Here is a 9,623-nt window from a genome sequence, read left to right as displayed (position 1 = left end):
GCTCTGAAGTGGGAGTAGCAGTTGACCAGAGGAGGATGGAGGGCTGGGGAGATATTCCCTAAGAGAAGGTCGAAATGGTGGGTCACAGAGTGCTTTGGAACACGCGGCAAAAGTGATCAGAGGGCCTTGAAAGTGGGCTCAAGTTTTTGGTTTTAATCCTGACAGCAATGGGATGCCACTGAATGGTTTGCATACTGAGTGACACTGCAGAATAGTGAGCCTGGGGACATTCAGAAATTACCTTTGTGATCCTTTTGTAGTTCATGAGCACGATGATTGGGTTTTCACATGCACGTGTGAAATGTGCCTCCCTCAAAACCTTGTTATGAGGTTGACACGTTACCTCTCTGACATGAAAAAAAAGGAAATTATATTTGTGCATAAAGCTGTGTGTGATGCTTAGATCACTTCATCAGAATATCCTCCTAAATGAAAAATTATTTAGGTCAGAGGATGTGAAATGGGTTTTTGTTGTTGCTGTCTTTACTTTTTATGGAAGTTTTTATGCACATAACAAATGGAGAGGGTAGTATAAGGAATCCCCATGTATCCACTTGCCAGCATCAGCAATGATCAATACACAGTACCACCAATCACCTTCTGTCCACACCCCACGTATGTCCATCCAAGCCCCAGTGGATAACTGAAGCAAATTCCAGACATCATTATTTCATCTGTAATACTTCAATATGCAGTTCTAAGACACAAAAATGCTTTTTGTTTTTTACTTTAACTATAGTACCATAATTACATCTGATAACAAATATTAATAGTGATTCTTTAATATGGCCAAAATCCATATAGTGTGGTTTAAACATTTTTAAAGCTTCAGATACAAATTGTTTTTTTGTTTTTTTAAACAGAGTCTCACCCTGTTCCCCGGGCTAGAGTGCCGTGGCTTCAGCCTAGCTCACAGCAACCTCAAACTCCTGGGCTCAAGCGATCTTCCTGCCTCAGCCTCCCGAGTAGCTGGGACTACAGGCATGCGCCACCATGCCTGGCTAATTTTTTCTGTATATATATTTTTAGTTGTCTGGTTAATTTCTTTCTATTTTTAGTAGACATGGGGTCTCGCTCTTGCTTAGGCTGGTCTCGAACTTCTGAGCTCAAATGATCCACCCGCCTCGGCCTCCCAGAGTGCTAGGATTATAGGTGTGAGCCACCACACCTGGCCCAGATACAAATTGTTAAACTACTTTTTGGAAAGTCTTAACCAATTTATACTCTCACCAACCATATTTGAGACCGATGGCTCACCAAATCTTCATCAAAATTGAGTATTATTTTTCTTACCTTCACCAATGTACTAAATGAAAAATGATATCTTATCAATGCTTGAATTTGTATGTCTTTTATTACCAGAATGGTCAAACACTTTCCCATAATCTTATGAGTTATTTATATTTCCTCTTTCGTGCATTGTCTGTACTGGGCCTTTACGTCTCTGACAAAGGGCCATCTGGCTTCTATTTAAACATGTCTAATAACATAAAATTTACTACTTCCGGGGCAGCAGTCCTGAATAAGGGTTATAATTGTTAGAAAATGTCTTACATTGAACTTTGTATTAAATTGAGTAACTTCTACCTAGTTCTATCAAGTGGAGCCACACAAAATGTCTTTCTCAGCAGATGATATCCCTTTAAATGTTTGATGACAATTAGTATAGTCCCCTAAATTTTCCAAGCCAGCATCCCAGTTCCTTAAACCACTCGTTTACTATAATTTCTAAGCCCTTCATTATTTTGGCCATTTCTCCTAGACACACCCAAGCTCAATGTTCTTAATAAAATGTCTCTCACTGGCTCTTTATTTTTCTATCTACACAGTGATTTGCAATGCAAAACGGATAGTAACCCTCCTCTGTAAATCTGAGTATAGTTTAATATTTTTAAATACTTTAGAGCAGTCTCTAGATGTACGTCGAACTTTAACATGGAATCAAACTTTTAAAATTAAAAGGGACCATTATAAATTATCTTATTTGTTAATAAATATTATTCTGATATTTTTTATCAAATTAAGATAGTATGAATTGCAAAGTTGTTCAGGTGCTATAAAAACCCAAGACGCCGATTTACACTGTGTACAGGTTTCTGTGTTAGAGTATGGCTGTCGGTATATATTTTCCTAACCTTTAAGGATCCTGTAATAATTAGATTATGAAATCTTTCCCCTTTGTGTAGCACCAAATGATTTTTTTTAAATCATAGAATGTCTGCTATGGAAAGCCCTTTAGAGACCCATCTAGTCCAACTCTTCTTGCTCAGTTTTCCAAAGAAAGCTGAAGTTCAGGGAGGCTAAGAAATGTTCCTAAGGACACACATGGAATCAGGGGCAGATTTCTGAAGTTGAAGTTCATCAGTCAATCTTTTCTATGAATGTTTGTCAGCATCTGAAAGAGACTGACCACCATGATACAGGAATACAGGACCCCTTTTGATTCTCAAAAGGTTTCCCTGTCCAAAGACGTAACAGGTGACAGAATTTGCCAAAATAACTAAGGTGACTCAACAGGGAAAGGGGTCATAAAAACTATTACCTTTGGATATTAATTATGAGAACTCTAGACAGGACTTTGTTGTGGATTGTCTTTACCAAAGATAACCACGACAATAAATTGTTAAAAAGTTCTTGCCACTGTTAATCCACAGATCTGTGAGAAATAATAAGCTATTGGTTTAAGTCATGAAAATTAGAATGGTTTATTTACATAGCAATAGATAACTGGAACAGGCTTTCCAAATCACCCCCAATTCTCATTTGTCTTTTTTATAAACTGTTTTTCAATGGATAGAAATCATTAACAGAAATGTTAGTGAATAGTGTATAAATATACTCGATTCCTTAATGCTAATTTTTAAAACCATTGAACCTCTTTCCCAACCCTATATATGAGTATATATGTTACACTTTAATCCTTGCCAGAGCCCTTTAAGAAAGATGCTACCATTCCCACTTCACAGATGAGGTACTCTAGACTGAAAGATAAGAAACACTCCCAGAGGTTAATGGGGCCAACGTCAAACCCACAGCTCTCTAACTCCAAGTCTGGGGTTCTTTCTGCTTTCAAAGTTAGCAGAGAGAAGCCCTGGCTATGGTTGAACATTAGGAATTGGAAGCAATGGTGATTAGGGCCTGTCAAGTCTGTTTCTATTGATAAATGGCAAAAAGCATACAGTTGACCCTTGAACAATGAGGGGGTTAGGGGCACCAACCCCCACACAGTCAAAGCTCCATGTATAACTTCTGATTGCCCCAAAACTTAACTACTAATAGCTTACTGTTGACCAGAAGCCTTACCAATAACTGTAATTAACATATGTTTTATATGTTGTATGTATTATATGCTGTATTCTCACACTAAAGTAAGCTAGGGAAAAGAAAATGTTATTAAGAAAATCATAAGGAAGAGAAAATACATTTACTGTTCATTAAGTGAAAGTGAATCATCATTAATGTTTTCATCCTCATCATCTTTATGTTGAGTAGGCTAAGGAGGAGGAGGAAGATGAGGGCTTGATCTTGCTGTCTCAGGGGTGACAGAGCAATCCACGTGTAAGTGGACCCATGACGTTCAAACCCATATTGTTCAAGGGTCAACTGTAATTACCTGATAATGTTACTGTAAGAGTTAAATAATAAAATATTAATACATATGAAGCAATAAGCACAGTGCCTATCTGTGATAATCTCTAATATGGCCTCGAAATAATCCCCCCATGCTGTACACACATGCTGCGCCTCACACCGAGTGGTACAGTCTGTTTCCCCTTCTCTCAAATCTCGGCAGCCTGATGACTTTTTTTTTCAGTTCCTAAAATTTACATGAAGGTATTTAAAAATGTTTTCACAAGATGCAAGTGGCACGTTTGGTTATTGCTGTGGAAATTAATTCAGCAGTGCTTATGACACACTTATTAAGTATACTTATAAATAATTTTCATGATTACAGAGCTCAAAATACTTTTTTGCCCCTTTTAAAAACAAGACAAATACAGATATACGAATGTATAGGTGGCAATTCTACTGAAATCTAACTCCAGACATACTGTTCAGCAAGTATTGAGATCAACTGAGGAAATTTTAAGTGTGACTTAGTTTTGAAAATGTCATTCTGTGACTTCTAAGCCCAGCTGTTGAGAGGACTGTTTCTTCACTCTTAAAATGATCCCTCCGGCCAGGCGCGGTGGCTCACGCCTGTAATCCTAGCACTCTGGGAGGCCGAGGTGGGCGGATCGTTTGAGCTCAGGAGTTCGAGACCAGCCTGAGCAAGAGTGAGACCCCATCTCTACTAAAAATAGAAAGAAATTATATGGACAGCTAAATATATATATAGAAAAAATTAGCCGGGCATGGTGGTGCATGCCTGTAGTCCCAGCTACTCGGGAGGCTGAGGCAGTAGGATCGCTTGAGCTCAGGAGTTTGAGGTTGCTGTGAGCTAGGCTAACGCCACGGCACTCACTCTAGCCTGGGCAACAGAGTGAGACTCTGTCTCAAAAAAAAAAAAAAAAAAAAAAATGATCCCTCCTAGAATGCATGACACTGCCATACTACGAGGAAGCCTAAATTAGCCACAACTGAGGCATCTTGACCACAGCCTCTGCTGATCCTGGTCCCCAGCCAAGCTGCCTGCTGAATGCAACGAAGTGAGCAGATCCAGGTGATACCAGAACAATTGCCCGTCTGACATTCAAGATTGTGAGGAATAAATAACTTTTTGTTGTTTTAACAAACTATGCTTTGAGGTGGTTTGTCCTTCAGCAGTAGATAACCGAAATGTCACATGTTAATGCTCAATAAGTATAACCTTTTATTATTACTATTACTATTATTCAGAAGACTATCTAAAGGATAATGGTATTTATTTAGATAAAATTACCAAAAGAAACCTGTTTGTTGCATGAGAAACGGGAACAACGATGGGATGGTAAAGAAAATTCTCTTTGATCCTTTAGGGATTTTTATTTTTAAGATGGAAAATAAGAACTTCAATTAATTCCAACCTGGGAAATCCTTACTGCTGAAAATTCACAAAGTGAAATCTGAGCCACTCAATCCTTTATTTCCTATTAAACCTAGAATCATGCCTTCATCAAATGGCTTTTAAATACCTGTCTTGTCACATTCTTGCTTCTTTTCTGACTTGTAACTTTTGAGTGCCTGCTGTCTAAATAGACATTGCAGCAATCACTTATCAGATTAACAGGCCCAGATCTCCTTCCTGGGAGATATGAGCATCTTCTCTAGACCAAAATATGAGCATTCCAACCTCTTTCACTTCCCTGCCACCCCTACATGTCTGGAGTTTTGATTTTCTTCATCTATTTTAAACAGAAGAAAGATGTCAGTGGAAGCATCTCCCCACTAAAAATGACTGGCTTTCCTTTTCCCAGAAGCACTTAGCTCCTTGAGAGAAATTTTAATTTGTTTTTTCAACAATGGCATTTTGTTTCTCTAAGGAAATACTGAGGAGAAAAGGAAGAATTCATGTTTGCAAATAAGAATTTTAAAAATCCAGATTCCCAGGGAAGATGGCACAAAGAGTTAGTTGCACCTCCTCTCAAATCTTCACTTAAATGACAATAAAGGGGGTTTGTTTTGTTTTGTTTTGTTTTAAGGCATAAGTCCATAAGGATGTGGAGAACAGGGGAGAAGACAATAGCAACAAAAGTAAGAAAGCTCAAAAGCAGGACAAGTGGCAACTGGGTCTGCAGAGAGGAGAAAATGGAATCCTGAGTATGTTAGTTTGCTAGGGTTGCTGAACACCGACTGGGTGGCTTAAATAACAGAAAATATTGTCTCACAGTTCTGGAGGCCAGAAGTCCAAGATCAAAGCATGGATAGGGTTTGGTTCCTTGTGTGGGCTGTGAGAGAGGATCTGTTCCAGGCTTCTTGCCTAGGTTCCGGTGGTTTGCTGGCAACCTTTGGCATTCTTTGGCTTATGAAGCATCACTGCAATCTTTGCCTTCGTGTTCACATGACCTTCTCTCTGTGTGCATGCCACTATGTCTGAATTTCCCTCTTTTTATAAAGATACAAGTCTTATTAGATTAGGGCCCACCCTAATGACCTCATCTTAACTAATTACATCTGCAATAACTTGATTTCCAAAGGAGATCACATTCTGAGGTACTAGGGGTTAGGACTCCAACGTATGAATTTTGCGCAGGCCAAAATTCAGCCTGTAACACTGACTCTGTAGTGGGAAAGCTGAGAACCAAAACAACATTCATTCAACACATACTATCTAATTTAATCCTCATAACGACTCAGTGCAATGAGTGTTACTCTCACTTAACTGGTAAGAAAACTGAGCCTCAAGAAGGCTGAGTAATTTGTCCAAGTTGTCTTGTTATAAAAGCAAACACGGGATTAAAATTCAGGATAGTTTGAGGCCAAAGCGCACCTTTTGTTTCTACTATACTACACTGCTTGCCTAAATGACTGCTTGCCCCACTAAATGGGTAAGCATCAGCAAGTGCCTTAACTTCTGTAGGTCTAATTTTCCTCCAGTGTCAAATATGTTAAACAACATCCACTCTACAAGACTATCTAAGAAAGGGTTGGGAGGTTTAAATGAAGTAATCTGTGAAAGATTATTTGAAAGTCTATACCCCTGTATAGACACAAAATATCCTTCTATCTATGTAGGGAATCCTAACAGAAAAGACTATGCACACAGTTTTGGAAGGCTTAAGAGAACTTCAAGACCTATTTGGGTTGCTTTATGCCATCTTATCACTGTAGAACTAATGGAAATTTGATTGTTACAGGTGGATGTGTGCTAGCCACATTTAGAGCCAGAATTTTAGATACTTCTATGCCTTCTTGAAATGAGGTTTTCTAACTTGATCTAGCACTTAGCCCAGAGCAAGGTTTGGGGCTGGTACTTAATGAGTGTTGAATGATCAATGAACCTATCAGTCAATTGATAAATACATTAATCAATCAATCAATCAATTCTTAAATCAATTTTTAGATTCCAGGAAATTGAGAGTCTCTAACCAATGTATGAAGAAATCCTTTTGTACATGCTACTCTGGTGTATTAGTTTAAAATTCCAAAATATATGGGACCATTAGAAGACCCAATATAGGCCTATGTCTTCTACAAGAGACTGACCAGTAACAGAGACACATGTGGAATATTATTCCCATTGTAGATGGTTTTGAATTCGGGTGTGGCCCACTGTAGACATGATTGCATTTCCACAGGACTGAAGAGTCTTCTCTATCTTTGCCTTTACCATTTAGAATGAAAATGGTCACAAGGTGTTTCATTGCAGTGCAAAGTACTGTCATGATTGCCAACAGGGAAAACAGCCCAGAGATTGCCCTGTTGGCTCCAGGAGTCCTGGTAGTGGCCCTCAAACCCTAGCTTTATCCTTAACAATAAGAGTTAGCTGTAGAACTTCCCTTAACAGACTTTATAAAGGGCAGTGACTTGCGTCATTGCAAGTTCTCTGGCACACTCATTCCTAAGGAGATGTGAATTTGGTGCTATATTTGGAATTTGGCATCTACGGGGTTAACTCTTACAGGCTATAATATTGGTTTCTATATCAAGAAATTAAATGATTGCTAATGAAACATTTTAAAATGCTATTTAGAAGGAAAGATGGTTTCCTGATTTCTTCCATGGCAGGATGTGGTTTCTAGAAAATTTGATTTTTGTTAGCTTAAACATATCTTTATTTGTAATTGAAATTTTTCTTGAGATAATTGTAGTGTCATATGCAGTTGTAAGAAATACCAAAGAAATTCTGTATACCATTCACCTAGTTTCAACATATCTTTTTAAATGTTTTGGGTTTTGTTTTTTTTTTCTTCATTAGGTGATGAAATTATTTTCTTCTGACTCCAGTATTATTGACATTCTGTGTCTCCGTGAATGGTACAGAAAACTTAGTCAATTGTTCTCACTTTCTAGTCCTCATTTCTTTTTATATTTGAAAGGAAGAGTTGTTCTAATTCATTCCTAAGGTTTCATCTAGTTCTGATATTCTATTAGAATCTGCAATTGAGATCTCTGACAAACCATGGCCAACACTGTTTCTATACAGCCTACGAACTAAGAATGACTTTTACATTTTTAAATGACTGGAAAAAACCAAAAGGATAATAATTTTTGTGGCATGAGAATTACACAAAAGTCAAATTCAATATCTATAAAAAGTTTTATTGGAACACAGCCTCACTCATTCATTTACATATTACAATAGCTGCTTTCACATTACAATAGCTATGATATGGACCATCTCTATCACAAAGCCTAAAGTATTTACCATCTGGCCTTTTACAGAAAAAGTTTTCTGACTCCTCTTTTTAAATCATTCATATCCTTTAACCCTGGAATCCCACTTCTAGGAATTTATCGTAAAGGAAAAGCAGAAATGTCCAACACTAGAAGATTCGTTACATAATACATGTTACCTTCAGCTGATGAAGTATGCAGACCATATTTTATAAGAGTATTTAGTGGAAAATGCATATATTAGTGGAAAATGCTCACAATATATGTTCAATTGAAAATATAGATTATAAAAGAACATGCTCATGACACCAATTTTGTGAGGGAACAGCCAAACCTTTCCTGTTTTGTATTCTGCATTTGCCAATGTTTCTAAAATGAATTACTTTATTTCATCGGAAAAAAAATTTTAAAATTTATGCTACATTGTTTACTTGCTACTGCTAGCTGAATAGTCACTTATAGATATTCTCAGTAGAAAATTAATATATTTCTTTGTAGTTTGGCAAGGAATGTAAAGTATAGGAAAATCAGAGCAAGAGGGAATTGAATTTCTAATTTCTCATCTCACAATATTTTGTAGTTATTATAGTGCTAATTAGGTAGTATATTTATATTCACTTTAAAATGAAGTCAGATTCTCAGATACCATTTTACACCTATCAAACTGACAAGATCTTAACAATCTGAGTATTGGTGGAGAAACAAGAATTTTCATATACTTACAATGGAAGTGTAAATTAGATCAGCTACTTTGGAAAACAACTTGCCAATTTCTAGTCAGACTGAAAATGCACATTTCTTATTCCCTATCACGTCCATTTCTATGTAAACACTCTAGAAAAATTTTCTCACATGTGCATAAGGATAAAAATGAAGGCAAAGATGTTTATAAACACAATTTTTAAAATATATAGAAACTAGAAAAATTCTATATGTCTATAATTAGGAAAATTCATTAATAAAATGTGTTTTATTCATGTGTTAGTGACATACAGCAGTTAACATGAATGAACTATATCTAGCTCATGATTAGATCTTATAAAATAATATTGAATTAAAAAGTGAAGTAAGATATGTATAATATAATATTTATATAAAAGTATTTAAAATCACAAAAGACTATTATATACAGCTGTCCCTCAGTATCTGTGGGTTCCATGTATAGACTTTTTCTTTTCTTGTCATTATTTCCTAAACAATACAGTATAACAACCATTTACATAGCATTTACATTGTATTAGGTATTATAAGTAATCTAGAGATGATTTAAAGTATACAGGAGGATGTGTGTAGATTATATGCAAATACTATGACATTTTATATCAGGGACTTGAGCATCTGTGGATTTTGGTACTTTTGGGAGGGGG

The 9,623-nt window shown here is 36.7% G+C and overlaps 1 non-coding gene across 1 annotated transcript; it reads left to right on the top strand.

Annotated features, from left to right (window-relative positions):
- Positions 1-248: 248 nt before the first annotated feature.
- On the top strand, positions 249-353 carry LOC138388612 (small nucleolar RNA U13). Its single transcript, XR_011234149.1, has one exon. It is a non-coding gene; the product is annotated as a small nucleolar RNA U13 (small nucleolar RNA).
- The last annotated feature ends 9,270 nt before the right edge of the window (positions 354-9,623 follow it).

This window comes from Eulemur rufifrons, chromosome 7 (assembly GCF_041146395.1).
Source record: "Eulemur rufifrons isolate Redbay chromosome 7, OSU_ERuf_1, whole genome shotgun sequence".
NCBI classification, from domain to species: domain Eukaryota; kingdom Metazoa; phylum Chordata; class Mammalia; order Primates; family Lemuridae; genus Eulemur; species Eulemur rufifrons.
This window is presented reverse-complemented; position numbering and strand designations above follow the sequence as displayed.